Here is a 13,461-nt window from a genome sequence, read left to right on the forward strand (position 1 = left end):
AGGTGGGGATAGCGAGGGTATTTTTGTTATTTATGAGGGTACCATTCTGAAATCTTTCGTGAAAAGCTCAATTGACCACCCTATGTGTAAAACATCTCAAAATCCCCTCAAAAGTTTGAAAAATTGTTGAAAGTATCCCATTTTGGTGTTATGTTAGAAAAAAAAAAAAAAAAAAAAAGGTTTATGGAAATACAAGAGAATGATTGAAAATATAATAGACGGAAACATGATAGAAAATTCAATTAAGTGTGAGATTTATAAAGATTAATGGATTTACTAACAACAAGATTATCATCAATGACTATATATTTCTATTTTGAATTGTCATTATATTTTTGCACTTAGCCTCGAAGACTTGTAATACATATCATGTCTTGATAATAAATTTAATGGCAAAGATGATACAGTTTGTTTTGTCTTCATATATTTGTATCAACTTAAATTAAAATGTTTTAATTTGCATAATATATTCTTACACACCTTTCAATAATGAAAGTCGAACAAATGGGTGACAACAAGTTCAAGACATAAGTAGTATGTGATCATTCAACATGAGTCTTACTTAACTTTATTAAAAACTTATAATATAATTTGCTTTTCAAGACATTAGTTATTTATATAACATTTGACCCCTCTTGTTTAATTGTTTTAATTAAACAAACCTGCTGCAAGGGGCGATGTGTAATATTTGAAACCTCAAGGGACTTTAATGATTTTTACACGTAGTAGATCTGATTGTTTTTTTCCACGGGTGGTGGCCACTTTGAGTGAATTAGTGGGTTGTATTTAATCCGTGAAATTATTAGTAAAACTTTGTCTTAAAATCGCTAACGGCATGTATACAAACGATAATGATAACCGTTAGAATGGAAGTAGACGGTTGTGATGTTTAGATGCTGCGTGAGGGACTGAGGGGGTATAGCCTTGGATGAGTTCGATCTTAAGCAGGTAGTGTTGAGAGTAAATCAATGGTCAAGATCTGTTATTAGGTGTTGCTCAATATCTATCAAGACCATATAGGTACCGTTTTCATGGAAATTTTTTGTTACATCTTTAAAAGGATTCCGGGGGCACTTTGGGAAGTGCAGGAAGAGAATGACATTTGGCCCTTTCATTTTTCATTAAATTAAGATGCATGAACATATCATAACTTTTGATAAAACTTGACCTACATATTGTTGACTGAAGAAATGTACAACTAGTCCAGCAGCCTCTGCAAAGAAACCCTCAACATTTTCGACCAAAAGATTTCTGTAGAACACATTTCACCAGCTGTTGTTCTTTCCTTAATTTTTCATCAAAGGAGAAACTTCATTCTGCATTTGCAATTCGGTAAATATCTCCTATCTTTGATTATTTTGGCTTTCCCTAGAGAAATTGTGGAAGCTCCTCTGCTCCTGATTGGATGCCTTTAAGATATTTGGTCAGAATGCGCTGCTGGTATGAACCTCCCTCCTACGAGAAAGAAATAATAGATTATGCAAATGATATAGAAGATCTACTATTGTTCATTCGCGAAAAATAACCTAGAAACTAGATCAAAATGACAAAAATGAAATCAACATAGTTGGGAACCTTGTTAAGGGTTGCATCAGGTGAAATATTTTCACTTTCTAGAAGACCCACTGTAGTTCATCCGTGAAAATGATATAACTGCCTTTTTCCTCTGAAACATAATTAATAGGGGAGATGATGGACACCTTTGATTAGAGTCTCAAGAAACAGTTCAGCCTCCAATACCTCCTTCCCTGAACCAGAAACATAGATGAAGATCACTTAAAAAAACAATACAAACAAGAATATCGGGTACCATCTGATGCAGACTCAAGCACTAATAACCTTACCTCAATAACACATTTCTGATACATAGATGAATTAACTAACTGAAAATATTTTACTATTATTTTGTTTAAACAAAAAGTGTATATTTTTAATAACATATGTAAACCAAAAAAGGTAACAAATTACCTTTATTGGCAGTTTGGAGAGAACTCTTGCAGCATAGAGTTACAAAACCTTTTGCAACATAGCCATAGTCCTGGCTTATCCCCATCTTCTTTTGACTGCAAAAAATCAATAAATTTACCAGCAACTATGTTCACAAAAGTATCATCTAAACACAATTCATCTATTGCACTATAATTTTGAGCAAACAATGACACCGAGTTCAACATTCAAAACACATGAAACAAGAAACACCATGACTTATTTTCAAACAAACATCTTTCATTATAGAATAAAACTCCTATTCCAAGACCATTTGAAGATATAACCTCTCTTACTAAAAGATAAAACCAAAAAATGTGGTCCTAATCCAGGTGCGATAAGAAAACAAAAACAAGCTTACTTGTCATAGTTGAGCATTGACTTCTACGAGAAATCCTTCATCTAGTTGCCCTTCTTGCTCCCTTTGGATTATATCCTAATTATCAGAAGGCAAAAAAAGTTACATAGTTCTTATACAAATCAATGAAATATAGTGATCTTTAAAATTTCATTCAATTAGTAGAGGATATAAATAGTGTTGGCACGAATACAAGAATCTCAACGTGAGGAAATTTGAGAGTCAAACTTTCCAGTTTTTAGTTTTGTTCCTGTTTTGTTGTATACTATTTTGGTGTAAATTAGTTGGTTGTTTCAACTATGTATTGTACCTATTGTAAATTGAAGAATACAATTCAAAGAATCAGTTTCAGTATACTTTTATTTCATGATATCAGAACCTCAATCCTAAGGCTGGAATTTTTTTTAGACATCAAAAGCTGTTGAACAATCATAAAAGTTGTCGAAAAGCATAGAACCGCTAGAAAAACATAGACACCCTAGAAAAACACAAACACCACCAAAAACTACACAGACGCCACTGGAGAAGGCACAAAAGTTGTCGAAGGCTACCAATCTACTGTTAGAAGTAGCCAAAAGCTACCAATATACAATCAAAAGCAGCCAGAAGCTTCTGATCTACAATCAAAAGTTGTTAGAAGTTGCTAATTTATATTATGAACCTTTAAATCTCACTAAAAGTTGTCAAATCTACCTTTTAAACCTTCAAATCTCACCGACACCAATCACTAAACTTCACCCAGACATTTGTTCTCATCATGTTTGTCATTGATCAAACATCATCTACAACGGGTTCCTCCACCATCTCACTGATGGATACCTGAGTAGCCTTTCACTGCCACAGCACTCCAGACGATGTCACTCCTCCAGACTCAATCACACAACTGAAGCAACTGCAGAACTTTGTAATTTCCAGCCAAGACAGAACATGCAAATGTAAATAGAGCAGAAAAATATGTATTGTATTGATGAAATTATAAACTTGTTTACAGCAGTCTTCTACCAATACAATGACTATTTCCCAGCTATTACAAAGGATTAACTCAAAATTACAGAACAATTACAGACTCCAGCAAAGCACATCCAAATAACATTGAACTGATTTCCAAAAGAATTCACAAAACAACTCCAAAAACCATAGCCAAGGGCTCCCTTGTTCAGCTTCCGAGAGGCTGACTCTCTCCCGCTCACTCTACTCAAATTTTTCCCTCCTTTTCTCTTCCGCTCCAGGTTTCTTTTTATCTCTCCATTTCCCTGTATTCCTAATCCAGCATTGCTACTTGATCTTGGGATATCTTAGTGGTCCCACATTCTGATTGCGTATCCTGATTTGGAGGCTTCTGCTGTGCTGCATGTTCCCCTGCAGATTGAGTATGTTTTAGTACAAGTTGACTTGCTAGTTGACTGCTACTTGTTATCCTCCTAGCATTGCCACTTGTGTTTCTTCTTTTCTTCATATAAACATAATCCCTAACATTACCCCTCCCATGGAGAGACACCTTGTCCTCAAGGTGTGATTGGGGAAAAAGATATTGAAAGTTGTTGCATGATTCCCAAGTCCACTTGCAATCCGACAACCCTTTCCACTTATTAAGCAATTCAAGATCTCTATGGGAAGAATACTTGTATTCTGATACACCTTCAAGCTGTTCCTTTAGCAAGTCTTCCTTCAAGCCTTTCATATCGCCACATTTTATCAGATCACGAACAAGGCTGCGAATATCACAGTGCACAGAAAGGTTTACAACAGCCCATCGTTCTATCTTTGTTGGCTCCACTAATTTCTTATTATCGAAATTCCACCGCCCATTTCGACGAAAGAAATCCTCACCATTTCCTACTTTGAACCTTGGGGCGGACAGAACACGGCCTTCCACTTTAGCAAAATTAGTACTCATTGAAATGCCACATGAATGTAGCATTGGTTCAACATCACACTTGCCATTTCGTAGAACATTAGATAATGTATTCATCCTTTCTTGCGGCTTCTGCCTTGATTTTTCCACAAGCGAAGCTCTCTGTAGCGTGTTAAGAGCTTTTGTGTAACGTTGTAAGGAAACCAAAGAACAAAGCTTAAGAGGGATATACGTAGGGCGCTTTGGCTTCCCAACATTGATGCAAGGAATATCTGCCGAATATCGTAAATCCATATTGCGATGATTGACAAAGTAGTCATAAACAGTTATTTCCTGGGACTGAACTTCACCATCCTCATCCCTCACATTTTTCTGCTTGAGTGAAAACATCTGCTCTCTGCAGGGTTTCTCACTCAATCTAGTTACCTTGTACTCTTGGTTGGATGGACCCACCTTGATAATTTGCTTAGCTGACATCACAGGAAGACCGATTTCTGAAAGTTTTTTTGTTCCCCAGCTTTCAAACCATTAAAGACCAGCACATTCTGCTAACATGTGAACAACTGAAGATTGGGTGATTATGTTATTAACCTTCCCGTCATCCAAATCAACCAGAGGAATGCTCTTCATTTTGTACTTTGAAAGCAACAAAAGCATAGTCAAGAAGGAGTTGGAGCTTTGCAATGCAAGGAATGGGGCCCACCGGAATGACCCTGAGACATCCCCAACCTTTGTGTTCTTATATAAGTCAGAAGTAGTCAAAGCTTCAAAAAAGTTTCCAGAAGTCATTGCAGCAGATTCAGGACCTAAATTCTCAAGTTCAACAGCCTTGCCTCTGCCATTCACTGCAACAGAAAAAGCTGTGGGGGAATTTGGACTCTTAGGAGAAGGAGGTTCTGTCTGATGCAAAATCCACACGACAATTCCAGCAAACTCAACAATTCCAATGTATCTATCCATCCAACTTGCATCCTCTGATGCATTAACATCTACAACAGGTGCACTAAGAATTTTGTTCTGGGCCATTATTTCAACAGCTTCAGCTAGACTTGTGTCTGATTTTATCTCAATCAATTGAGAGGAAGGTGCAAGAGGAAAAGCAGAGACAGGGATGCCCTCAAAACAAGCATTAAGCTTCTTAGTAGGACTCAACTGTGGCTCCAGCACGTCCCACAGATCCTCCACTTTCACCCCTAGCTCCGCCTCCGGACTCCTCAGACTATCCTGCTGCCGTGGACTACTCTCTTGTCTCCTCAAACGCAAACTCGCCATCGCCACTATTCTCAATCTCTCTCTCTCTCCCTTTCTCCTCCTGTTCTTCTTCTTACTAACGTAAAATTTCTTTGAGGTGCTCATAACAAAAATCCACCACAACTCTTTAGCTATGACAGCCGAATCGACCAACTTCCGCCATTTACGAAAACTCTTGCAAACTTTCTGAAGCTTCATAGCCATCACCTCACTTGACCGAGAAGAGGGGTTCAGCGTCGCATCAAACATTCCACTCACAAACTCGTCAAAAAACTCAAAACTCGGAGGAGAATAGAGGTCGACCATGGAAATGCTGAGGTAAGAGAAGGGAGACTTCGATTGGCGATCAAAGTTTGACAATGCTTGCGTAACCACAACCTCCATTGATAAAGCAAAATGACTCCATGTATGAAAGAAAGAGATGGCTTTGTCCTTGTCTGAGGCATCAGAAGAGTTACCGACAAAGCTCGACCGTTGATTGACCTCTGCCTGAAAAGTGAAGGTCTCAACAACGTCCGCCATTTTTGATTTGGTACCAAGGATAAACTTTTGGTGCCAAATTAGATAATTGTAAAGGTTTGGGCCTGGGTCATATATTTTGGTTGGGTTAGGGGATGGGTTAATGAAAAATTGGGTTGGGTGTTGAGTCAATACTTGGTTTATGCTGGCTGGGTCAGATTTTTGGGGGATGATTTTTGGATCGGGTCGGGTCTTTAGATTGGGTAGCAAATGGGTAGGGTTATTTCCTTCCATTTTTTTTCTTGTCTCCTTCCACCATCCGTTTTCCTGCAACTCCTCACCTCTTTTTTTAATAAACTGCGCCGCCTCCACTTCTACGTATTTCTCACCGAATTTTGTTGATTCTTCAACAGATTTTCCTATTTGGGCACCAGACATAATCGATCTACTCTTTTTATCGTCAGAATTTTCAATCTTTATTTCTGCTTCCCTTTTTTTGGTTTCTCTATCATACACAATTAGAATACCTTCATCATCTGGATCATCCTCTTCCACCACCAGAACAGCCCATGACTTGCGTTTACAGTCATGGTTCAGCTCCTCTTTGCCATCACAACGAGGACAAACTCTGTTAGCCCTCAGTTCTCGAATTTCCCACTGGGTTAGTCGCCGGACAATCCACCAACGCCCACCGTCTTTGATAAAGTCGATTTTTTCCATCCTCAGAATCGTCGCTCTGATACCAATTGATGGATACCTGAGTAGCCTTTCACTGCCACAGCACTCCAGACGATGTCACTCCTCCAGACTCAATCACACAACTGAAGCAACTGCAGAACTTTGTAATTTCCAGCCAAGACAGAACATGCAAATGTAAATAGAGCAGAAAAATATGTATTGTATTGATGAAATTATAAACTTGTTTACAGCAGTCTTCTACCAATACAATGACTATTTCCCAGCTATTACAAAGGATTAACTCAAAATTACAGAACAATTACAGACTCCAGCAAAGCACATCCAAATAACATTGAACTGATTTCCAAAAGAATTCACAAAACAACTCCAAAAACCATAGCCAAGGGCTCCCTTGTTCAGCTTCCGAGAGGCTGACTCTCTCCCGCTCACTCTACTCAAATTTTTCCCTCCTTTTCTCTTCCGCTCCAGGTTTCTTTTTATCTCTCCATTTCCCTGTATTCCTAATCCAGCATTGCTACTTGATCTTGGGATATCTTAGTGGTCCCACATTCTGATTGCGTATCCTGATTTGGAGGCTTCTGCTGTGCTGCATGTTCCCCTGCAGATTGAGTATGTTTTAGTACAAGTTGACTTGCTAGTTGACTGCTACTTGTTATCCTCCTAGCATTGCCACTTGTGTTTCTTCTTTTCTTCATATAAACATAATCCCTAACACTCACCAAGACCCTTAAGCATCGTAACTCCCTTCTTTTTGACAGATGTAATTCACTCACTACGGATAACCCAACACAAGTTAAATGAGTCAAATTTCCATGAGTGGTTTTAGTCAATGCTACTTGTGATTAAAGGGAAATGAAAGACAAGGTATCTTACAGGTGACATTCCTTCTTCGTTCAATAGTGATGCAAATTTGGGAAAGTGGGAGGCAGAAAATTCAATTATCATGGCGTGGTGTTAGGCCCCAAATCATAGTTGATAAGTTAGATTAGATTTCAAGAATCTTTAATAAGTAGTTAATAAGAAAGATTTCAGGAATCATTTATGATAAAAATTTACCTGTTTAGACTGGGATTTAGAATTGAATAAGAGAAAGGATTTACCAATTTAAACAAGCCATTGTTGGTAGGGGAGAACATTAATTAATTTCTTAATATTATTGACAAAGTAACTTTGTTACAGTATGTGGAGCACCTCCATTCCAATCTAGGCACAATGTCTAGGTTATTCCATTTTACCTTTGTTGAAATTTGGGTATTATTTTAATTTTTTTTTTTTTAAATGTCTTTCCATTTAATGAAGTATAAACATTTTCTATTACTCAAACACCCTTTTACAACTCACTAAATAGCTCAGGTATTCACCCAATGATAGTCAAATTACATGAGTACCCCAACTCCATTGCCTCAGATATAGATCAAGTCCTTGTGAGCCAATTTTGGTCTGAATTGTTTCATCTTTCAAGCACAAATCTCAAACTTACCTTTCCATATCATCTGTAGTTGGATGGACAAATTGGGGTAGTTAATCAAAGTCTAGGGACATAGTTGAGGTGCTTTTTGGGGACTTAACTGAAACAATGGCTTCCAAAGGCCAAATTTTGGTTTAATACTACCTACCACAATGTTGCAGGCACGACCCTTTTCCGAGCATTGTATGGCCAAGATCCCCCACCCTTACTCTGATTTAGTAGCGATGATTCTACAGTAGAGAAGGTGAACATCCAATTATGGGAAACAAACTTGAGTCTCTATAAATTGAAGAGCAACTTAGCCAAAGCACATAATCAAATGAAGATATTTGCCAACAAGGGTCAGCATAAACTTCAATAAGAAGTAGGTGAATAAATGTTCCTCAAATTACAACCTTATAGGTTATGTTCCCTAGATAGTCTAGCCAATGAAAAGTTGAGCCCCTAATTCTATGGACCCTTTGAGATTGTGGCTAAAGTCCGCATTGTGGCTTATCGACTGCAACATCCTACTTATGCACACATCCACCCAATCTTTCATGTCTCCCTACTAAAGAAGGTTATTAGTCCAACTGTAACAAGTCAACCACTTCCTCATTACTCATAAAAGATATCGAATTGTCATCACTACTGGAAAATGTGTTGGAAGTTCAAAAGCACTTAGATGGATTGATGGATATACTAATTCAATGGAAGGATCTCCCTACATGGGAGAGAACTTGGGAACAATTTGATGTCATAAAGAAACAATTTCCCTCCTTTCACCTTGGGGACAAGGTGACACTCCTTGGGCAGGATTGTTAGGCCACCCATAACCAAATTACCACAAGAAGAAATTCAAGAGACAAAACAATAAGTATCTAACATTGGGGGAGATGGATAAATCCAACACTACAGGTAGCACATCAACCCCAAAAGGCAAGGTGGACAAATCTACTACCATAGCTAGCAAATCAACCCAACAAAGCAATATAGGCAATATAAAAAGGGAGGCAGTATGAGGAGAAGGGAAGATTTGATTCGGGTGAATTAAGATAGAAGGCATGAGCCTGTGGGACCAATTTATCTTCTTCATTTTTCTTTATCAGTTTGTTATTCCTATTTTTCTAATTGTATGAGGAATTAAACCATATAAAGTTGGTGATTGATTACAATAAACACGACACGAGCAATTGATTATTCCATATACGAATTGTGGTTGTGTTTGAATTATTATTAAGAATATTTACAGTAAGATTGGCAAGTTCTAGCATATCAATATTCATCAACCAGCTTGAGGAAGAGAGTTGGCAAGTTTACGAAAACCTCATACTTCTGTAAATTTGAGAGTCAAACTTTCTAGTTTTTAGTTTTGTTCTTGTTTCTTTGTTTACTATATTGGTGTAACTTAGTTGGTTGTTTCCTAGTTTAGCTCTTAGAATATTTCTTTTTTATTTCGTTCTCAAGCTATATTGGTTTGATTGCAAATTGAAGAATACAATTCAGAAGAATCAATTTTAGTATACTCTAAATTCAAATAGTTTCACTAAGATTTGACTCCACCTAATTCTGTAAAAGAATTACCTAAACAACCATTCCTACATTATTGATAGGAAAGATTGAAAGTGGGTAAACCAATAGGAAAAAGCTGTATAGGAAAACACTATCATCTCTATACACTTGTTTATATTTTTAATTCTAGGCAAGGCTAGATGGCATAACTTAGATTTAAATTAGGAACCAAGATCAGTTTTAGCAATTACAATTGCAGTAGCATAAAAAAGCAAATACTCATCTATAAGTAAAAAGAAAGGAAAGTAAACAATTATAAATGTTTTGTGCTTGGTGCAGACATTAAAATCATGTATAGGATCACACGGAAAGGGACACGGATGCCAAGAGTATAATTCAAGAACCCCATTAAAAGATTTTTAAAACAAGGAAGAAAATTAACTAAATCAAAATGTAAGAGGTACTCACTTTGTCCATTAATTTGAGAGCCCCAAAATCTCCTAAAGGCCAGGTAATCCCTTCTTTTTCATCGAATACTGGTTTTAAAATCTCCTTGAGAACATCTTTAGTTGATTCTATCCTTTCCTGTGTGAGAGCAATAATTAATATTAAAATCAATTTTTGTAGAGAGAGAAAAGGTTGTTGTGGATGAATATAAAAAATGATGAAAATATAAAGCCATTGATTGTTCTAAAGAAAGAGAGAAGGGTACATAAGTGTTATGAACTAAGAGATCTACAATGCTCATTACAGATATTGCCAATTCCTCATAGTCTTCTGCTTACAAAAAACAAGGACTCGAAAAAGATCAATTTCAGGAACAACATCTAAAAATTAGAATTTACCAAGTCAAAAACTGTGCTTTATCATCCTCTGATATACAAGTGTCAGTTCTTATCACTGGCATTATACAAAAACCCTCATTGAAAGCAAGGACATTTTCAACAAGAAGTTGTTGAAGTTGTATACCAAAAATAGGAAAAACCTTTTATGTAAGCAAATTATTAGCAGAACTCAGTTCTGGGCAAGATTTTGTTTCGTGTGAACTGATCCACTATCAATTTTTTAGTCAGACAACTCCATATAGATCTCCCATCAACTTTGTGAGTAGGTCTCTGAATTTCATACATAGCATCCTCTTATCTTAAAACCAAGATAAGCTGACTTGTAGCATCTGCATCATGGAATATTACAACCCTTCCCAAGAAATTCCATTGTAACTGAACAATTAAATGATTCAAATTATATCAAGGATTGGAGCTTTGAGGCATCTCCCAAATGAAATTTTAAACCGTGTGTGGTCTGGCAACGGTGTCAATAACACTAAGCATCAGTCAAACAATGCAAGTGCTACTACAATGCAAGTGCTACTACAATGCCACTGTTAGAAATAATGAACATTCCTACCATATTGATGAACATCAAATAATGACTTCAAAATATAAAATATTACCAATTCAAAAAAGTATTACGGGTTGATTGTTTGTAAGCAATACAGATAAACTTGCAAAGAAGTGTGTGCTTACTTCTTTAGGATTTTGCATCTCCGAGAATATCAATCACCCTATCCAACTCTACGGTCTTTTTGAATGCTTCGTCAGCATCTTTATTGACTGCACATATAAAAATTCTCCTGTTTTATTAGATCCAAACAAGCCATTTCACCATCAATTGCTCCATCCATCACAACAATCAAATCTTTAACCAAAAAAAAACCAACAATTATTACAGCAACGCAAATACCTCCTCTTCCAGTTGATTAAAGCGGTTGAAGAAGGCAGGATGATCCTCGTCATTCGAAAAATCCTAATACTCTGTCTCTTTTGGAACATTGAACTCTGTTTACAAAACGACGATTCACCAATCAAACAATGAGCAAACAACTAAACAAGCAAAACAAAATAATAATAATAATTAGAGGAAAATGTAACCAATTGTGAAGATTAGGGCTTATAGATAACAGTTCCCGATGTTCAAGAGCATAGTAGTGGCCAGGCCAGCATGGCAGAGAAGAGTGTAGCCATTGTTGTGATTGACGCGTACGGACAATGGCGGGAGAGAGAAAGGTAATGATCCAAAAAGCTTAACAGAAGTAGAAGATTTTTGGTTGGCGCACTCAAGTCGTTTGGGCCACAGTTGGTGTAACAGCTTCTGGTTGTTCTGCCTTTATGGATAAAAAGGACTATGGGCCATGGTCCCCTCGTTGCGCATCGTCCCTCCGGCCCCAACAAGTAGACCGGTTTTTCTTTTTCCAATTTGGGCATCTTATATCCAGTATCATGTAAACTGCCGTATTAAATATAGTACAAAAATTACTCAATAACATTATATATAAATAACGATATATTATTATATAATTAGATATTATCTTATCTTTAATTTTTAATTATCTAATCATATGATGACAAATCATTATTTATATAAAAAATTATACATAATAATTATATATATAGTATTACTCAAAATTAAATATCACATAAATACTATATCAAATAGAAGAATAGTTTTAAAAAATGGGTTGTTATGTCAATTACAAAGAGTTGTATTCACTATAGTAATTAGTAGGGGTTAAAAATTATACGTATTATAATATATATCAAATTAATACAACACAATAAATGTATCATTTGATATAACATATATTATCAATATGAATTTATATATTTTTTTAGAAAAAATGATGATTTAATGAGAGTATATATGACATTTTTTAAAAATATTTATGATATTAAATAGATATATTAATTAAAAATTTTTTATTATTTTAATTTTTAAAGTTATATCATATAATAAGATAAAAATAAATAAATTTTTGATACACAATACAAATATCTAATTAGACTACAATTGTATAAGTCATTGTAGTTGTCTCTAAAATTTAAAACAATATTATATGTCCATAAATATATATTTATATATAATAATAATTTCTTGTTTTATATTATTAATTATTTATTTATTTATTTTTTAATGAAAATCCGATTCACAAAACAAATTTTAAGTTTAATTTTAAAACGTTATTTAAAAAAAATTAAACTAGCTGGGGAGTTTTTATGCCATTGTTTAGGGAAGTACTGACAAGCTTTTAACGCATGGTTATCCCGTCCCGTGTTATGCTTTTCCTCACCAATTAGGTCTGGAAAGCGCTTCCATTCCACATGGTTGTCAAGTACTGATTTGAGAAGACCCATGAGCATTTTTTTTATCCCATACAAGCCCGCCCTCTGTCCATGTGACACGTGTATTGGAATACTTAATTGCAATATTCCAAATTTTTTCCCAGCCCTGCCTTATCCCCAGCTACCCTTTTAATGCTCACAACTTGCATATCTTAATGAATTTAATTTTTTTTTTTTTCTGATCTTTGATCCTTTTCAAAGATTATGCTTATCCACCTCTAAAAAGTGTTATTTGTCCTCGTGTGTTAGCTGACTTGTAATTTTATAACGGCCAAATGAGTTATTCTCACTCAAAGTTGCAAATATTAATTTAATATAAAATTAATGTTAAAATTTATTTGTTAACTATATGAGTAAAATTGTTATTAAATAATAATATTAAAAAACTAATATTATATTTCATTTTCTCCCTTATTAAAAAAATTAACATTTTTCTCATCTAAAAATTTAAAAGACTACTTTTTCACTTTTAGAGTTTTATTATTTTTCTTCCTTTTCCGACGAACCTCTCATCTGTGGGCACTCCCTCCTGCAACCTAGATGAAGTCATGACCATCGTTCTTCGGCCATGAATGTGACAAATTGTCGGCCATCGTCTAGATCTAACGCATGACAAGTGTATTTGTGCTCGAGTCTTTGTCTTGTTAATGGGTGGAGAATGGGTCTTCGTCGATAGTCACCCAAATCTGAAGCCAAATCAACAAAAAAGTGATGG

General features: G+C 35.7%; 1 pseudogene; it reads right to left on the reverse strand.

Moving 5' to 3' along the window:
* Positions 1-1,083: 1,083 nt before the first annotated feature.
* LOC123227933 lies at positions 1,084-11,757 on the reverse strand (annotated as a pseudogene).
* Between the last annotated feature and the right edge of the window lie 1,704 nt (positions 11,758-13,461).

Source organism: Mangifera indica, chromosome 10 (assembly GCF_011075055.1).
Source record: "Mangifera indica cultivar Alphonso chromosome 10, CATAS_Mindica_2.1, whole genome shotgun sequence".
NCBI classification, from domain to species: domain Eukaryota; kingdom Viridiplantae; phylum Streptophyta; class Magnoliopsida; order Sapindales; family Anacardiaceae; genus Mangifera; species Mangifera indica.